At 43.1% G+C, this 18,885-nt stretch overlaps 1 long non-coding RNA gene across 1 annotated transcript; it reads right to left on the bottom strand.

Annotated features, from left to right (window-relative positions):
- Positions 1 to 9,571: 9,571 nt before the first annotated feature.
- LOC109904737 (uncharacterized) lies at positions 9,572 to 17,323 on the bottom strand. The gene is made up of 3 exons (XR_004203054.1): positions 17,218 to 17,323; positions 16,511 to 16,635; positions 9,572 to 10,398 (listed from the first exon to the last, which is right to left on the bottom strand). It is a non-coding gene; the product is annotated as an uncharacterized LOC109904737 (long non-coding RNA).
- Positions 17,324 to 18,885: the final 1,562 nt, after the last annotated feature.

The following is an 18,885-nucleotide window of genomic DNA, read 5'->3' on the forward strand; positions in this document are numbered from 1 at the left end:
TCAGGATCACGTCACAGTATCTCTGTGTATTCGAATTGCCATCGATAAATGCAATTGTGTTCGTTGTCCGTAGCTTATGCATGCCCATTCCTTAACCCCACCGCCACCATGGGGCACTCTGTTCACAATGTTGACATCAGTAAACCGCTCGCCCACACAATGCCATACATGCTGTCTATCATCTGCCCGGTACAGTTGAAACTGGGATTCGTCCATGGAGAGCACACTTCTCTAGAGTGCCAGTGGCCATCGAAGGTGAGCATTTGCCCACTGAAGTCGGCTACGATGCTACACTGCAATCAGGTCATGATCCTGGTGAGGACGACAAGCATGCAGATGAGTTCCCTGAAACAGTTTCTGACAGTTTGTGCAGAAAATCTTTGGTTGTGCCAACCAACAATTCTCTGGCATCAGCTCTTGTGGACATTCCTGCAGGCAGCATGCCAGTTGCATGCTCCCTCAAAACATGAGACATCTGTGGTGTTGTGTTGTGTGACAAAACTGCACAAGGTGCACCTGTGTAATGATCTCGCAGTTTAATCCGATTCTTGATATGCCCCACCTGTCAGGGGGATGGATTATTTTAGCAAAGGAGAAATGCTCACTAAGAGGGGTGTAAACAAATTTGTGCACAAAACATTTTTCTGGGATCTTTTATTTCAGCTCATGAAACAATGGACCAACACTTTACATGGTGAGTTTATATTTTTGTTCAGTATAGTTGGCCGTCCTCACTGTCATGTTTTTATACAAGCTCTGCTAAACTCAAATGACAAAGATTTGCATTGATGTTAGAAATAATACACCAGCAGTGACAATAAGCCAGTTAATATCCCAGTAAATAAAGAGAGCAATAAAATAACTCTTAGCGACCAGATTGACCATTCAAGATCATTTTTGATTCATCAACATGGTGGCACTGGCAAAAGTCAGTGACTCAGTGTGATACTGGTCTGGTATATATCAGCTTGTTGTTAACGTGACACTACTTCGCTACAGCCAATTGGCATGGAATGAATAAAAATCTTGCCATCCTGTCTTGTATTTGGAAAGTTAAAAAAATGTGTGCATTTGTATAGTTCTGCTATGTAAGAACATTTCCCCATGAGACCGTCAAAAGACAGAATTAGTGTGAATGATAGAGGGAGAGAGAGGCCATACTATACTAAACTATCTCTTTAAGCACATATGAGTTTATCTTCCACCACTTTTTGACACTTGTACAGAAGGTCCAGAAATCGACCATCACCATGTGGTAGAGGAGATGGGTGGTTGGCCGTCAGAGACCTATATCCATCCTGCCCTGCCTTTCTAAAGTCTTCGAAAGCCAAGTGAACAAACAGATCACCGACCATTCCGAATCCCACTGTACCTTCTCCACTATGCAATCCGATTTCCGAGCTGGTCACAGGTGCACCTCAGCCACGCTCAAGGTCATAAACGATATTATAACCCCCATCGATAAAAGACAGTACTGTGCAGTCGTCTTCATCGACCTGGCCAAGGCTTTCAGCTGTCAATCACCGTATTCTTATTGGCAGACTAAACAGCCTTGGTTTCTCAAATGACTGCCTCACCTGGTTCACTAACTACTTCTCAAATAGAGTTCAGTGTGTCAAATTGGAGGGCCTGTTGTCTGGAGCTCTGGCGGTCTCTATGGGGGTGCCACAGGGTTCAATTCTCGGGCCGACTCTTTTCTCTGTATATATCAATGTTGTCGCTTTTGCTGCGGGTGATTCTTTGATCCACCTCTATGCAAATGACACCATTCTGTATATATCTGATGCCCTTCTTTGGGCTGATTGCTGCCCCCTTTGGGGTGATTGCGTGCCCATGGTAAACAGAAAGAAAATCTGTCAAAAATTGCTAATATATGCAATTAAAAATTATTATTCAATAGAAAACACTCTAAAGCTTCTAAAACCGTTTAAATTATGTCTGTAAGTAAAGCAGAACTCTCAGGGCAGTCATTCTCCCAAACTCTCTCTTGTCATCAAAAAAGTTGGCCCAACTTTGACGTCATCGCCCCCACCCTTCCCAAGCACCTACAGTCCTGGGAACAGTTTCTATGCCTTCAGCGCGGTGTCCGCTTTCAATGGGGCTTCTCATTGTGTGAATCGTGCGCTCACGAGAGTAATGTCGGGCCGAATCCTTTCGGTCACGCAAGAAAACAGGTTACTCTCATGAGCGTTCTGCTCCGGTGGTGTCTTTCTTCCAAGATTGATTAAACGATGCCTGTGTTTCTCTTCGTCCTGAGAATTGCTGTGAAGCTATATAGCATGCTAACGCTGTGTTCTGAACCAAGTTTGACAAGTTTAGTTGACATATAATATGTAATTTCAACGTTTTGGTGCGCACCAACTTTACTTTTTGGCTGCATTTCAACCGAAATATGTCGTGTTTGATAACCGAAAGACACAGACTTCAAAACTAAAGCTGTTTTTGGTAAGTATAAACCCTTCCAGGTCTTCTGATGGAAGAACAGCAAAGGTAAGGGAACATTTATGTGTTAAATTTGGGTTTCTGTGGACTCCGAGATAGAGGAGCCAAAATGCTAATTCCTGAGCGCCGACTCACATTATAGCCTAGTGAACGAAATCTGTAAAGTTAAAAATAAATGTAACACAGCGATTGCATTTAGAAGAAGTGTATCTTTCTATATATATGTAGAACATGCATATTTAGTCAAAGTTTATGTTGTGTATTCCATGTTAGCTGACGGTGTGTGCCGAAGCCATCATCATTTCTCCGGACATTTGAGTAGCATTTTTTTAACATGGCGTCATTGTAAACAGAGATTTATGGATATTTATAGCATATTATTGAAAAAAACATAAATGTACTGTGTAACATGTTATCCCTTTCACACGTACCATTACACGGGTGTGATCGTTCTACAGTGGTCCCTGAAGCGTACGATCACACCCGTGTGTTTAGAACACTCATTTAGAATGCTCGTTTAGAACGGCAGTTTCGAATGACGCAACAATCAGCGTTTGAGCTGGCCACTTTTTTCAGAAACTATTTACACAAACACAGTCCTTACAAAGTTATGTCCAGAATGTCAGCAGTTTATTTTTGGATGCATTGTTCAGATATTCACAGAAGTAAATATAGCATAACACAATCATCCTAACCGGAAAAATGTAGGCTACATTTGTCCTAGCGCTGAGGAAAGATTGACCCAACACAAGCAGTCATATTTTCTAACTCTCAGCTGACTACAAACTACAATATGAATTAGCTAATAGCAATTACTATATATAATTAATCACATCACGGGTGAGCTCACCATTGATCGAAATAACTAGGTAAAACACTTTATAGAAATCGAAAGTAATCCGACGATTAGTTTCAGCGCGCAGCCATGCATTTTTTCCTCACAGAAACCGAAGATAAGAGAAGACGAGATGAGTTTGGTCTGTTTGTAGTATTGCATGTTGAAGGGGTGTGTCATCTACGGTCGTTCACATCCCACCATTAATTTCCCGGAAGTCCTCAAAATATTAGTGAACTCTTACTCACCTCATTTTGTTATAACATCTTTGGTCAAACAGACGTGAATCCCAGAATGCATTGTATGTCAACAAACATGGCTACACAGCTGGAATTAGCTTAGCTCATCATAATCAGTACAACCTTCAAAAAAGTATTTTACACACATAATATGTGCACATTACAATCTGTGCTTGAATCGGAATGCATGAGTTGTCACCTAGAATTGAAAACATGTGAATAAAATCGTAAATACAAAAATAATTACCACACAAAACATTTTCTGATAGTGATTTATTGATACAAGTGGCGCGTGCCGGCAGTCAACCACGTAACCTCCCACTCTGCGCCATTCAGTGTTGTTGTTTATGTATGTAGCTAGTGAGCTAAGCTGTAGCATTAACAATGTCTTTCAAAAGGAGACAACTCACAAATGTGGAAATTCTGGAGATTTTTTTAAAATTCTGACAATGAGTCTGAGTATGAAAGTCAGGAATCAGATTCTGACAGTGACAGTGAGGAGCTGCCCCTCAACCTTGTAGCCATTGAGAACCCTGAATCTGAATTTCCCTTGTCAACTGAGGAAGTACCAGGTCCCTTTGAAGATGCTGGTGGTGATGGAGGCAGACGGACAGTGGATGAAGTACAGGAGTCATTTCACCCCACCTGGCCCTGCTGTCTGCTTTGACGAGTCCCAGTCTGGAGTGCAACGCCCCTTGCCATTTCCAACTGAGGCAGAGTGCTTCAAGTTGTTTCTGACAGAGGAGCTGGTGGGAGAGATAGTTGAGGAGACCAATCGCTATGCCTTAGAGCTACAGGAGAAGAGAGAGCCAGGAGTGAGGGGAAAACTCGCTAAATGGGTGACAACCACAATTAGTGAAATGTATACCTTCCTGGTGACAGTCCTTCTCATGGGAATAGTAAAGAAGAACTCCCTAAGAGAATACTGGAGCACAGATCCTATGTTTGCAACTCCCTTCTTTGCCTCCCTCTTTTCCCAAGATTGCTTCCTAGTTCTGCTGCGATGCCTGCATTTTGTCAACAATGCTACTGCCATCCTAAGTGACCCGTTACACAAAATAAGAAATGTTCTTATCAGCCTGACATCAGCATTTGGTCGGGTCTTTGTACCATACAAGGACCTATGCATTGATGAGTCCCTGATGTTATGGAAAGGTAGGCTGGCGTTCCGTCAATATATTCCCTCCAAAAGGCACAGGTTTGGAGTCAAGTTCTTTGTCATGTGCGACGTGAAGACAGGATTTGTCCAGGATATTATAGTTTACACAGGGTCCACCACTGACATCAAACATTATGAGGGGCTTGGGGTGTCAGGGTCCGTGGTGATGACCATGCTGGCTCCTCATCTCGGCAAGGGACACACTTTGCATGTGGACAAGTGATACAGCAGTCCCACACTCTTCCAGCATCTGCTCTCCAACAGCACAGGGGCCTGTGGCACAGTCAGGTCGAACCGGAAGGGGATGCCGGCATTCGGATGCGGGAAGATGCAGAGAGGGGAGGTGGAATTCCAGGAGAACGGTCAACAGCTGGCAGTAAAGTGGCATGACAAGCGAGACGTCCATGTCCTCTCCACTGTCCATACAGCAACCATGTCGGCCACAGGGAAGGTGGACCACCTGACCGGAGAGAGAAAGATCAAACCAGATTGTGTGCTTGATTATAACCTCAAAATGGGGGCCGTGGATAAGGCAGACATGATAAACAGCTTTGTGGAATGCACACGGAAAACGAACAAGTGGTATAAGAAGATATTTTTCCATCTGATCGACACTGCTGTCCTCAACGGCAGCATAGTTCACCGCCAACTAACAGGTGAGATGATTACTGAACAAGGTATTTTTGTAATTGGATGTACAGTTTACATACAAATCCATTATGCAATTATAGTGACAATATCTCACCCACCTACCCACTGCCTCATTATCCTCTAACTTTCCTCATCTTACCCACTCCCTCATAGGTAAAGTAATTACCTACCAAAAATACAGAGAGAACCTCATGAGAGAGCTGCTGGAGGAGCACCACACCCCTCGGCGCCCATCCACTGGGGGCCGTCCTGCTGCAGACAATCCCCTACGCCTCACTGCACGACATTTTCCCTGCAAAGTCCCTCAAACTGCTTCTCAAGGTAGTCGCACACGGAGGCATTGCAAAGTCTGCCTGTCTGGCGCCAGGAGAAGTAAGCAGAGGAAGATGACAAAATACATGTGTCTAGCTTGTGATACACCTCTATGTATTTCACCATGCTTTGAGGAGTATCACATGCTCAAGCATTATTGAGCACATCTGCAGCAATAGGTGACTGACTGACCTGACATGTGACTTGATAGGTGACCAGCCATGATACTATGCCTTAGAGATGGGGGTGGAAATGCAGTTGTTGTTCAGTCACTGCATGGATATTAAATATAGGTTATGCATATTCAGTTTTTTGTCCTCTAGTAAAACAAGTTGTTGAACCAACTACCAGTACTGCAATAAAATAGATGAATATTACATATTGGCATATGTGTTTTCTTGCTGTGTTTTCATCCAGTACAACTGTTAAGGAGTGTACGTTAGCATACAAAAGCTGTCCTCATTATTCAGCTCCAAAGATGTCCAGCTCCAGTTATGATATTGGCAAATAATGTTTCTAGTTTCTGAAAGTACAGAATAAAGAGGAATTATTCATTAGAATACAATATAAGGATATAGCAATAAAACAATACTACAAAGAAGTAACATAATAAACACTGCTATAAATAAATAGTTTATTGCATTGACAAAATCACAGATTTGAGTTATAACAGTAAGAAACTAACTTTTGAGCTCCACAAGGGGGCAAGGCAGGGCAGAACAGAGCTATGCTGAATAGACCAAATAAACAAACCATGGTCATATTTTTTATTTATTTAACTAGGCAAGTAATTTAAGAACCAATTATTATTTACAATGATGGCCTACACCGGCCAAACTCAGACAACGCTGGGCCAATTGTGCGCTGCACTATGGGACTCCCAATCACAGCCAGTGTGATACAGCCTGGATTTGAACCAGTATACCGCTGCGCCACTTGGGAGTCATAAGGCCAGGGTAGCTTCAAAATACAACACAAGCTAATAGTTTTCTGACGCAACTAGCATTGTTTTACAGAGCTAATAGAATAATGTAGCTAGGTAAGCATGATTGACAATAACACCATAAAGGTTATAAAATGTGTAACGTTACCTCACGTGTCCGCGGTGATAAAGAATATACACAGTTATAAGGAATATATTATGATCTACAGCTACAGCAGAAACGGCATACGGAAACTATTATTATAACTATTATAACGTAATAAGGCACTTACTTTGATGGAAACGCAGCCTGGATTTGAACCAGGGAGTCTGTAGTGACACCTCTAGTACTGATGTGCTGTGCCTTTGACCGCTGCACCACTTGAGAGTCATAAGGCCATGGTAGCTTCAAAATGCAACACAAGATAATACTTCTCTGACGCATTTAGCATTGTTTTACAGAGCTAATAGAAGAATGTGGCTACTTAAGCACGATTGACTATAACACCATAAAGGTTATAAAATGAGTAACGTTACCTCACGTGTCTGCGGTGATAAAGAATATACACAAATATATTATGCTCCATACATACAGTACGCTACAATAGAAATGTGGAATAGAAAATGTGAACACGTGTGCAGATCCTGTTCTGACGGGAGATAAGCAAATGTCTGCAGACGTGAACTGCACAAACAATTGGGAAGTGCTTGGGGAATTTTGTCCGTGTCAGAAATGTCCCAAAAATGTAATTATCCACAAAAGTAAAAATTACTATTTTTATGTGAATGAATGAGGAGGCGGAACACACCTAAATTCAAACTGTTTTTAGAAAATAAAAACTTGTTTGAAAATCATTTGAAATTGAAGTTAAAACAACCTATAAATATAAACAGGGTGCGTGCTTTAGTTTGAGGGCAGCGCGGATAAAATGTACTGTTATGTATCAATCACATTCTGGAATGGAGAGAACATTCTAACATCACGTGCATAAAAAAACTCACGCTGGGGCGACCGTTAGAGATATTTGGAACTCACGCATGAAAGGGTTATATTACTGTCATCTGATGAAGATTTCAAAAGGTTAGTGAAATTATTTTTCTTTTAATCCTGCGTTTGGTGATTGCATATTTTGTTAAATTTGGCTATGGAAATTAGCTGTGTCTTCGGTGTGTCTTCGGTGGTGGTTTGACATAAATATGTGGTATGTTTTTGCCGTAAAACATTTTAGAAATCTGACTTGCTGGCTAGATAAACAAGTTGTTTATCTTTCATTTGAGCTATTGGACTTGTTAATGTGTGGAGGTTAAATATTTCTAAGAATATTTTTGCATTCCGTGCGCCACCGTTCCAGCTGACGGTGGGGGGGCTGGTCCCCAATTGGGAACCAACATCTTTGTCAGGTTAACTAACCTCCAAACGAGCTTCAATGCCATACAACACTCTTTCCATGGCCTCCAACTGCTCTTAAATGCTAGTAAAATGAAATGCATGCTCTTCAACTGATCGCTGCCCGCCCGACTAGCTACTACTCTGGACGGTTCTGAATTAGAATATGTGGACAACTACAAATACCTAGGTGTCTGGCTAGACTGTAAACTCTCCTTGCAGACTCATATTAAGCATCTCCATTCCAAAATGAAATCTAGAAAAGGCTTCCTATTTTGCAACAAAGCCTCCTTTACTCATGCTGCCAAACATACCCTCGTAAAACTGACTATCCTACCAATCCTTGACTTCTGTGATGTAATTTACAAAATAGCCTCCAACACTCTATTCAACAAATTGCATGCAGTCTAGACAGTGCCATACGATTGTCACCAAAGCCCCATATACTACCCACCACTGCGACCTGTATGCTTTTCGCTGGCTGGTCATCGCTACATATTCGTCGCCAAACCCACTGGCTCCAGGTCATCAAGTGTTTGCTTGTAAAGCTCCGCCTTATCGTGTAGCACGCGCTCCAGCAGGTATATTTCACTGGTCATCCCCAAAGCCAACTCCTCCTTTGGCCGCCTTTCCTTCCAGTTCTCTGCTGCCAATGACTGGAACGAATTGCAGAAATCACTGAAGTTGGAGACATATCTCCCTCACTAACTTTAAGCGTCAACTGTCAGTGCAGCTGTACACAGCCCATCTGTAAATAGCCCATCCAACCAACTACCTACCTCTTCTCATATTTTTTGTCTGTTTTTCTGCTCTTTTGCACACCAGTATTTCTACTTGGACATCCTCATCTGCACATATATCACTCCAGTGTTAATTGCTAAATTGTAATTACTTCGCCACTATGGCCTATTTATTGCCTTCACTCCATACTTCATTTGTACACAATGTATACAGATTTGTCTATTGTGTTATTGACTGTACGTTTGTTTATTCCACGAGTAACTCTGTTGTTGTTTGTGTTGCACTGCTTTGCTTTATCTTGGCCAGGTCGCAGTTGTAAATGAGAACTTGTTCTCAACTGGCCTACCTGGTTAAATAAAGGTGAAATAAAACACTTTTTTTTTTTTAAAGAGGGGGGTGGCAGGGGGCTGGGTGGGATATAAGTATTTTGTGGGTCCAGTCCTCGGAGGCAGAGAACATGATTGAGTGCTGCAGCCCTGAGAAAATAAAGGCCCCACAGACCCACCGGTCTGCTTCCTCCACTGCTCACCATGTTTCATGTCCACGCAATTAAACAAGTCCCCCTGACCGCTTGCAGCCTTCTCCTAGTGTGTGTGTGTGTGTGTGTGTGTGTGGATGCGTTTCAATTCACCAGGAGATCACCGGCTGTAGCAAATCGTATCTGAGCCATTATTAGCGGTATTGTTCATCTTTATGGCTGAGCAAACAAGCCTCCGATACCGTCAAAAGCCGAGAACGTTCACATGTGAGGTTAAGCATGAAGACAAATGGGGCAGGGATCACACGGCATAACTCATCCTCCGTTAAATGGTACAGTTATGATTGTGAGGTAAGGCACTTAAGTGGACAGTGAAAAGGACAAGAAGGTGATGTCAAGCAAAAAAAAATGTTTTTTATTGTTCTGGTTTTAACTTGACTAAGTTCCTCCAGGTGTCATGGGCAGAGAATGAGCAAATAAGTCAGGAACAGCACACAAGCTATCTGCTGGCCAGCTGTATGGGAGCTGCAGAATGTCAACTTCAACAACCATTTGCAAAGCTAATATACCAGTTCGCAAGTATACATGAACAGTGTAACTGACTTGACTGTCATTTCTGTGTAAAAACCCACATTAATGCATGACTGTAAAACAAATGAATGGTGACCTGCCATGATCGGTTAAGGCCATCTTATTGGATATAAGAGCTGTCCAATGGCTGTGAACAGTGGAGAGGTCAGTGGTTAAGAGCGTTTAATGGGCTCATGCTGGAGTGAGGGTTAACGGGAGGTAAATGATTCTGTGTGTGTGTGTGTGTCATATCAGTGAGTTAGCTCCAGAGACTGTAGCCACAACAGATAGAGACCACTTAGGGAAATTTCACAGACACTGAATACACACTCTATCCAGTCCCATCCCCCTCCACCCCAATGTTAGACAACTTCATCTTTCTTATAGGACAGGGGTCACCTGCCAGTGACCTGTTATCAATGGCCCTGGCACGCCCTCCAGACCTCGTTAATCTGTCATGATACTTTTACATCTGCTCAAATGGTTGTGTGGCGGTTAGCTTCATGTGATCTCTAATGGCCGACTTAGGTCTGTTGCGTTTTGGCAACGCATGAAATCTGTATGGGAGGATATCCATCGCCGAAAGCAGGTTGGTTGGTCTGGTCTGCATCGGTTCCTCTCACAGGTAGCAAAGCCTCTCATCCTCCTCTTCCACCAAACCTCTGGGAATAGAAGAGAGGAAAGGGAAGAGAGGAAAAGGAAAACTGTAAGAAGGTCTGCTGATAACACACACACACACAGAGTTCTTCCACTTCAGCTAGGAGGACTTAGACCCAACATGGCTAGCCTCCATAGAAACATTGTCTGTTTTATTTACTTCTTAATAAGCCACTATGAAAGCATACCTATCGGAGTTACGGATATTGCTTTTTCATATTATTGATTTCAACCAGATTGTTTAGATAAGATGTGAATTAGATCAGATGAATTCCATCAGTTGTGCCTATTTTTCCTATTTCATTCATTATAGCCACCATATCAGGACTAGGGGTAATCTCAATATCGGTTAAACCTCTGCTTGTTGTTGTTGTGTCGTCTACCACTAAGACAGTGTTTGTGTCCCAAATGGCACCTTATTCCCTATAGTGCACTGCCTTTGACCAGAACCCTATTGTCCCTGCTCACAGTCTGAGTTACACACGTAACACTGCAAGAAAGTGAATTGTCAACATTAAGACTCCGTCACTGGGGAGCTACAACAGCGGCGAGCATCTGGTCCTAATGGCTCAGTGTACATTTTACAGGCGAGACTCGTGTCATAAGGCTCTCTTCTGCAGACACATTTCCAAGGTGTGGAGAGAAGCTTTTTTTCCATTTCTTATTCATGCTTTTAAATCACAGATGACAAAACAGCCCTGTTAACAAGATGTTTAAAAAAAGTTAAGCAATGTCGCACCCAGACCGTCTTGCCTGCCTGTGTCTTGACAAAGTGTGTGTGTGTGTGTGTATGTAAATGTGTGCGCGTGTCTTGAGTCTATGTGGTGCGCGTCGTTGGAACAGTCTGTTCAGGAACCAGAGTGTTTAAAAGATGCTACGGTGGGTTGCGGGGCTGCTGACATTAACAGGCTGGCGGGTAAAGGGGCTTGGCAGAGACCCAGCCCACGGTCCTGACAGTGTGAGGTCCCCCTCACCCCCTGTCCATTCTAATGTGGAATTGTTTGAGGCTGCCTCTTCCTGAGCCGCAAGGATGTGGGGGGGGCTCCTAAGGATCGGATGCGTAAGGAAGGGGAGTCCAAATGTAGGGGGGTGGGCAAGGGCAAAGTGCATCACTCTACATACCAGGATGGCAGATGGTTGAGTGCACAGACAGACAGACACAACAGGAGGGAGGCATGACAGAAACACAAAAAACGTCTTCAATAGGCACACCGGACAGGAAACTGCATCATGTTTTCTGGGGCTGTCGTAGGGTCTGTTTCCTGTGACCCCAGTTAACCTTGAATGTCAGGCCTTTGTTCTCAGGAATGTCTTAATATGGATATGGAGTTGCCCAGGTGACATGTCACACATACTACATGTTCACAGTGTAGGGCTACACAAATATGGTGAACAAAATCGAAAATATCACGTCATCTGAAGACTACTAATGAGGCCTCTGTACACTCTTCTCAATTTACATCAACAACATAGCTCAGGCAGTAGGAAGCTCTCTCATCCATTTATATGCAGATGATACAGTCTTCTACTCAGCCGGCCCCTCCCCGGATTTTGTTTTAAACGCCCTACAAGAAAGCTTTTTTAGTGTCCAACAAGCTTTCTCTGCCTTGTTCTGGACAGCTCCAAAACAAAGGTCATGTGGTTTGGTTAGAAGAATGCCCCTCTCCCCACAAGTGTGATTACTACCTCTGAGGGTTTAGAGCTTGAGGTAGTCACCTCATACAAGTACTTGGGAGTATGGCTAGACGGTGCACTGTCCTTCTCTCAGCACATATCAAAAGCTGCAGGCTAAAGTTAAATTTGGTTTCCTCTATCGTAATCGCACCTCTTTCACCCCAGCTGCCAAACTTAACCCTGATTCAGATGACCATCCTACCAAAGCTAGATTACAGAGACGTCATTTATAGATCGGTAGAAAAGGGTGCTCTCAAGCAGCTAGATGTTCTTTACCATTCAGCCATCCGATTTGCCACAAATGCTTCTTATAGGACACATCACTGCACTCTATACTCTTCCGTAAACTGGTAATCTCTGTATACATGTCGCAAGACCCACTGGTTGATGCTTATTTATAAAACCCTCTTAGGCCTCACTCCTCCCTATCTGAGATATCTACTGCAGTCCTCATCCTCCACATACAACACCCATTCTGTCAGTAACATTCTGATAAAGGTCCCCAAAGCACACACATCCCTGGGTCACTCCTCTTTTCAGTTCGCTGCAGCTAGCGACTGGAACGAACTGCAACAAACACTCAAACTGGACAGTTTAATCTCAATTTCTTCATTCAAAGACTCAATCATGGACACTTACTGACAGCTGTGGCTGCTTTGCGTGATGCATGGTCTCCTCTACCTTCTTACCCTTTGTGCTGTTGTCTGTGACCAATCATGTTTGAACAATCATTAGTTAACCTCTTGAAACTAGGGGGCACCATTTTCATTTTTGGAAAAATAATGTTCCCAAAGTAAACGGGCTATTTTTCAGGACCAGATAATAGAATATGCATATAATTGACAGTTTAGGATAGAAAACACTCTAAAGTTTCCAAAACTGTAAAAAATATTGTCTGTGAGTATAACAGAACTGATATTGCAGGCGAAAGCAATCCAATCCGAAAGCAATCCAATCAGGAAGTGACTCTTATTTAGAAACCTCTGCGTTCTTATTGCGTCCCTATTGAGCAGTGAAAGGGATATCAACCAGATTCTTTTTTCTATGGATTCCCTAATGTGTGTAGTGTCACAAGACATAGTTTCAGGCTTTTATTTTGAAAAATGAGCATGAGCGACAACATTGCATCAGTGGTCAGCTGGAGTGATATGTGCGTAATAGACAAATGCGGCCATTGTTTCTCTCGCTCCTACTAAGAAGCCAACTGACCCGGTTGATATATTATCGAATAGATATTTGAAAAACACCTTGAGGATTGATTATAAAAAAGGTATGCCATGTTTCTGTCGATATTATGGATCTAATTTGGAATCTTTTTTAGGCGTCGTCGTGACCGCAGTTTCCGGTGGATTTGTCAACCAAACGTGAAGAACAAACAGAGGTATTTCGGCTATAAAAATAATCTTTATGGAACAAAATTAACATTTGTTGTCTAACTGGGAGTCTCGTCAGTGAAAACATCCGAAGATCATCAAAGGTAAACGGTTCATTTGATTGCTTTTCTGATTTTCGTGACCAAGCTTCTTGATGCTAACTGGACATAATGCTATGCTAGGCTATCGATAAACTTACACAAATGCTTGTCTTGCTTTGGCTGTAAAGCATAATTTCAAAATCTGAGATGACAGGGTGATTAACAAAAGGCTAAGCTGTGTTTCCCTATATTTCACTTGTGATTTCATGAATAAGAATATTTTCTAGTAATTTTTGTCCATTGCGTTATGCTAATTAGTGTCAGTTGATGACAATTCTCCCGGATCCGGGATGGGTAGTTCCAAGAGTTAACACTGCTGTGCAGTCTTTTTCACTACTACATAAGCCATAAGCCCTGTAGGTTATCCATTGTTATGCATAGGGACATTTGGGTGAACTGTATCAATGTCTCGAGTATGGCGCTGGAGGGGGTGGCTGCCATTTTACGGGCTCCTGACCAACTGTGCTATTTTGTTTTTTTCTGCATTTTTGTAACGCATATTGTACATAATGTTGCTACCGTCTCTTATGACCGAAAAGAGCTTCTGGACATCAGAACAGCGATTATTCACCTAGAACTAGAAAAACATTTTTTCTTTAAAAGATTCCGATGTGAAGGATTTGCTTTGTCAAGACAAGGCACAAATTCCCATCATCAGCGTGAAGACAGAGAAAAGGGGGAGGAGTGCCTTGTAAGAATTTGCCAATGACTAAGTAAACCACCACTACCCTCTATATTATTGGCCAACGTGGAAACATTTGAAAATTAGCTAGACGATCTATGATTAAGACTACCCTACCAACGAACATTAAAAACTGTAATATCTTATGTTTCACCGAGGCGTGGCCGAACGACGACACAGAGCTGGCTGGCTTCTCCGTGCATCAGCAGGACAGAGCAGCAACATCTGGTAAGATGAGGGTCGGGGGTGTGTGTCTATTTGTCAGTAACTGATGGTGCGCGATGTCTAATATTAAAGAAGTGTCGAGGTATTGCTCGCCTGAGGTATAAATACCTCATGATAAACTGTAGACCACACTATCTACCAAGCAAGTTCTCATTTATACTATTCGTAGCCGTCTATTTACCACCACAAACCGATGCTGGCACTAAGACCGCACTCAATGAGCTGTACAAGGCTCATTGTACAAGGCCATAAGCATAAGCTTCTGGAAAATGCACATCCAGAAGCGGTACTCCTAGTGGCCGGGGACATTAATGTAGGCAAACTTAAATCTGTTTTACCTTATTTCTACCAGCATGTCAAATGTGCAACTAGAGGAGAAACCAGAGGAGGAAAAAAAGACACATACAAAGCTATCCCTCGCCATCCATTTGGCAAATCTGCCAATAATTCTATCCTCTTGATTCCTACTTACAAATAAAAACTAAAGCAGAAAGTACCAGTGACTCGCTCAATACGGAAGTGGTCCGATGACACAGATGCTATGCTACAGGACTGTTTTCCTAGCATAGACTGGAATATGTTCCAGAATTCATCCAATGGAATTGAGGAGTGTAACACCTCATTCACTAGCTTCATCAATAAGTGCATCGACGACGTCGTCCCCAGTGACCGTACGTACATTTCCAAACCAGAAGCCACACCGATTTAAAGGCTAGAGCTGCCGCTTTCAAGGAGCAAGACACTAATCTGGACGCTTATAAGAAATCCCGCTATGCCCTCAGATGAACTATCAAACAGGCAAAGTGTCAATACAGGACTAAGTTTCAAAAATATTTTACGGACTACAAAAGGGCAACCCAGCCGCAAGCTACCCAGTGACGAAAGCCTACCAGAAGAGCTAAATGCTTTTATATGCGCTTCGAGGCAAGCAACACTGAAGCATGCATGACCAGCTGTTTGGGACGATTGTGTGATCACACTCTCTGTGAGCAAGACCTTTCAACAGGTCAATATTCACAAAGCCGTGGGGCCAGATGGATTACCAGGACGTGAACTCAAAGCATGCGCGGACCAACTGGCATGTGTCATCACTGACATTTTCAACTTCTTCCTGACCAAGTCTGTAATACCTACATGTTTCAAACAGACTACCATAGTCCCTGTGCTCAGAATTCAACACCATAGTGCCCACAAATCTCATCACTAAGCTAAGGAACCTAAGACTAAACACCTCACTCTGCAACTGGATCCTGGACTTCCTGTTGAGATCCTGGACTTCCTGTAAGGGTAAGCAACAACACACTGGGGCCCCTCAGCGCTGCATGCTCAGTCCCCTCCTGTACTCCCTGTTCACCCACGACTACATGGCCAAGCATGACTCCAACACCATCATTAAGTTTGCTGACGACACAGCAGTGGTAGGCCTGATTACCGACAGCGATGAGACAGTCTATAGGGAGGAGGTCAGAGACCTGGTAGTGTGGCGCCAGGACAACAACCTCTCCCTCAATGTGAGTAAGACAAAGGAGATGATCATGGACTACAGGAAAAGAAGGGCCGAACAGGTCTCCATTAACATCGACAGGGCTGAAATGGAGCGGGTTGAGAGTTTCAAGTTCCTTGGTCCAAATGGTCCAAACACACCAAGACAGTTGTGAAGAGGGCACAACAAAACCAAAAGGTTCCATAATAGCTTCAACCCCAAGCCATAAGACTGCTGAAAATGTATCAAATGGCCGCCCAGACTATTTACACCCCCCCCTTTGTTTTTACACTGCTGCCATTCGCTGTTTATTATCTACACATAGTCACATTACAAATTTCCTCGACTTAACTGTAGCCCCGTACATTTACTCGGTACCGGTACGTCCTTATTATAGCCTCGTTATTGTTATGTAAATCTCTTGTGTTCCTTCTATATATCTATATTTAATTTTTGTTTATTTAGTAATTATTCCATTAACTCTATTTCTTGAACTGCATTGTTGGTTAAGGGCTTGTAAGTAAGCATTTCACGGTAAGGTTGTTGAGCATGTGACAACAACAATTTGATAAGGTCCACCTGTAGGCAGCGATCTCGATTTCCCGGGCCATCTTCTGACCCAGCAGCTCCTCGTAGTCATCACATTGTTCCCTCATCTGGACCTGCAGTTCATGCTGCTGCCTCCGCATCTCCTCAAGACGACACTGAGGAGAAACAGAGAGATAATGGGCCACGTTCTAATAGCCACACAAGCATACTACCACTTAGTATTAAGCCATGTATCTATGTATTGGACACATTCTAAGTGGTATGCTAGTGTGGTTATTGGAACAGAGCCATTGGGTTTATGGGATGGGTGGAGGGAGAAGTTATTGGAATAGAGCCATTGGGTTTATGGGATTGGTGGAGGTAGAAGTTATTGGAATTGAGCCATTGGGTTTATGGGATGGGTGGAGGTAGAGGTTGACCCTAACAGCTGGTCTGATATTTAACTTTCTAGCCTTAGGATTGAGGGTAGGGTAAACTGTTCCTAGATCTGTGAGTAGGATTGAGTGTAGGAAAATGTTATCCTATAACTATGGTTAAGATTGAGGGTAGGGTAAACTATTCCTAGATCTATGATTAGGTTTGAAGGTGGGAAAAACTGTTTCTAGATATTTGGTTCGGATTGTGGGAAGGGTTAACTGTTCATAGATCTGTGATTAGGGGCCGTGTCTACTTGGAGCAGAGATGGTGGGGTACTGTACTGGGGTCAGTTTAAGCTCGGTGTGGTCTGTCCCTCTTACCTCCAGCTCAAAGATCTCCTCCACATACGCTTCTCTCTTCATCTCAATCTCATCTTCCAGCTCCTCACCACACCTCTCCAGCTCTGCAAGCTCCTTTTCAAGCTCTGCAATCTATACACACAGGTACAAACGCAAAAACACAGAAATTCAGGTACATGGTCAGAGGAAACATGAGATGCGTGACTTAATCTCTGCCAATGTCATTCTAAACAGCACATTGAAACCTCTAACTGTATACTCTCTTACTAAAACACACACATACAATCACACCTGGCTCCCTGCTGTAAGTACACTGAACAAAAATATGAATCCAACTGTTACGTTCCCTGGTTTTTGTTTGTATGTGTGTGTTTCAGGATGGTTTCCTGAAATTCCCCCCAAGCAGCTGATTGGTCGGCCACATCGAACATTGGAGAGCTGACCCCGCCCCCTCCTCAGGATACAGCTGTATCCCACTAGACTCCTTCTTCCAGCTATATAAGCCAGTGTTCTGTTACTCAGAAGAGAGCTGAGGGTTATATCATGTGTTGGTTGTTTCTCAGATAGAGCTGATGGCTCTGTGATTGTTGCTGAGGGAGATGATTAGTATGTCATGTGTTGGTTTTTGCTGAGATCGTATTTTTTTGTTAAGTACTTTGTAGCCGCTGCTTTTAAGGTATGTGTGTCCATAGGAGGCAGTGTTTTTGATTATTGAAATTGTGTACTTACGTTTGTATTCTGTTTTTGTTCCCAGGGGGGAAGGGGAAGGCACCTAGGGAGTGCTTAGGCAAGAGGCCCGCGTGGGTATACATAACCCGTAGTATTCACTGTCTATGCACACTAGGTAAGACCTGGGCGGACCACCCCCTGTATTTTGGTTAGCGCACCAGGTGGTGCTAAGTAGTGGGTAGGCAGATAAGGTAGGAGAGGGGACTTTGACATTAACTTTCTTTGCTGTGGTTCCGTCCAGACCCTTTTCCCAAAAATTACAGTGTGATGAAATAAATTCCCAGTAAACGGTAAATTCTCTGCCTTTGTCATCTTTATTCGCACCTATAATCCCATACCTCTTTCACTCTATGGGGAGTTGAGTTGTAGCAGGGCGTTGCGCTCCCTCTTCCGAGAGGCGTACGTAACACCAACATGTAAAGTGTTTCATGAATTGAAATAAAAAATCGCAGAAATTTGTTAACATCCCTGTTAGTGAGCATTTCTCCTTCGCAAAGATAATCCACCTAATCCACCTGACAGGTGTGGCATATCACAAAGCTGAATAAACATCATGATCATTACACAGGTGCAACTTGTGCTGGCGACAATAAAAGACCACTCTAAAATGTGCAGTTTTTGTCACACAACACAATACCACAGATGTCTAAAGTGTTGAGGGAGCGTGCAATTGGCATGCTGATTGCAGGAACGTCCACTAGAGCTGTTGCCAGAGAATTTAATGTTGATTTCTCTACCATAAGCCACCTCTAACGTTTTAGAGAATTTGCAGACCACGTGTATGGCGTCATGTTGGCTGATGTCAACGTTGTGAACAGAGTGCCCCATGGTGGCGGTGGGGTTATGGTATTGGCAGGCTCAAGCTACGGACAACAAATGGAAGTGCATTTTATCGATGGCAATTTGAACGCACAGAAATACCATGAAAGGTATCTATGACCAACAGATTGCATATCTGTA

Source organism: Oncorhynchus kisutch, linkage group LG15 (genome assembly GCF_002021735.2).
Source record: "Oncorhynchus kisutch isolate 150728-3 linkage group LG15, Okis_V2, whole genome shotgun sequence".
NCBI classification, from domain to species: domain Eukaryota; kingdom Metazoa; phylum Chordata; class Actinopteri; order Salmoniformes; family Salmonidae; genus Oncorhynchus; species Oncorhynchus kisutch.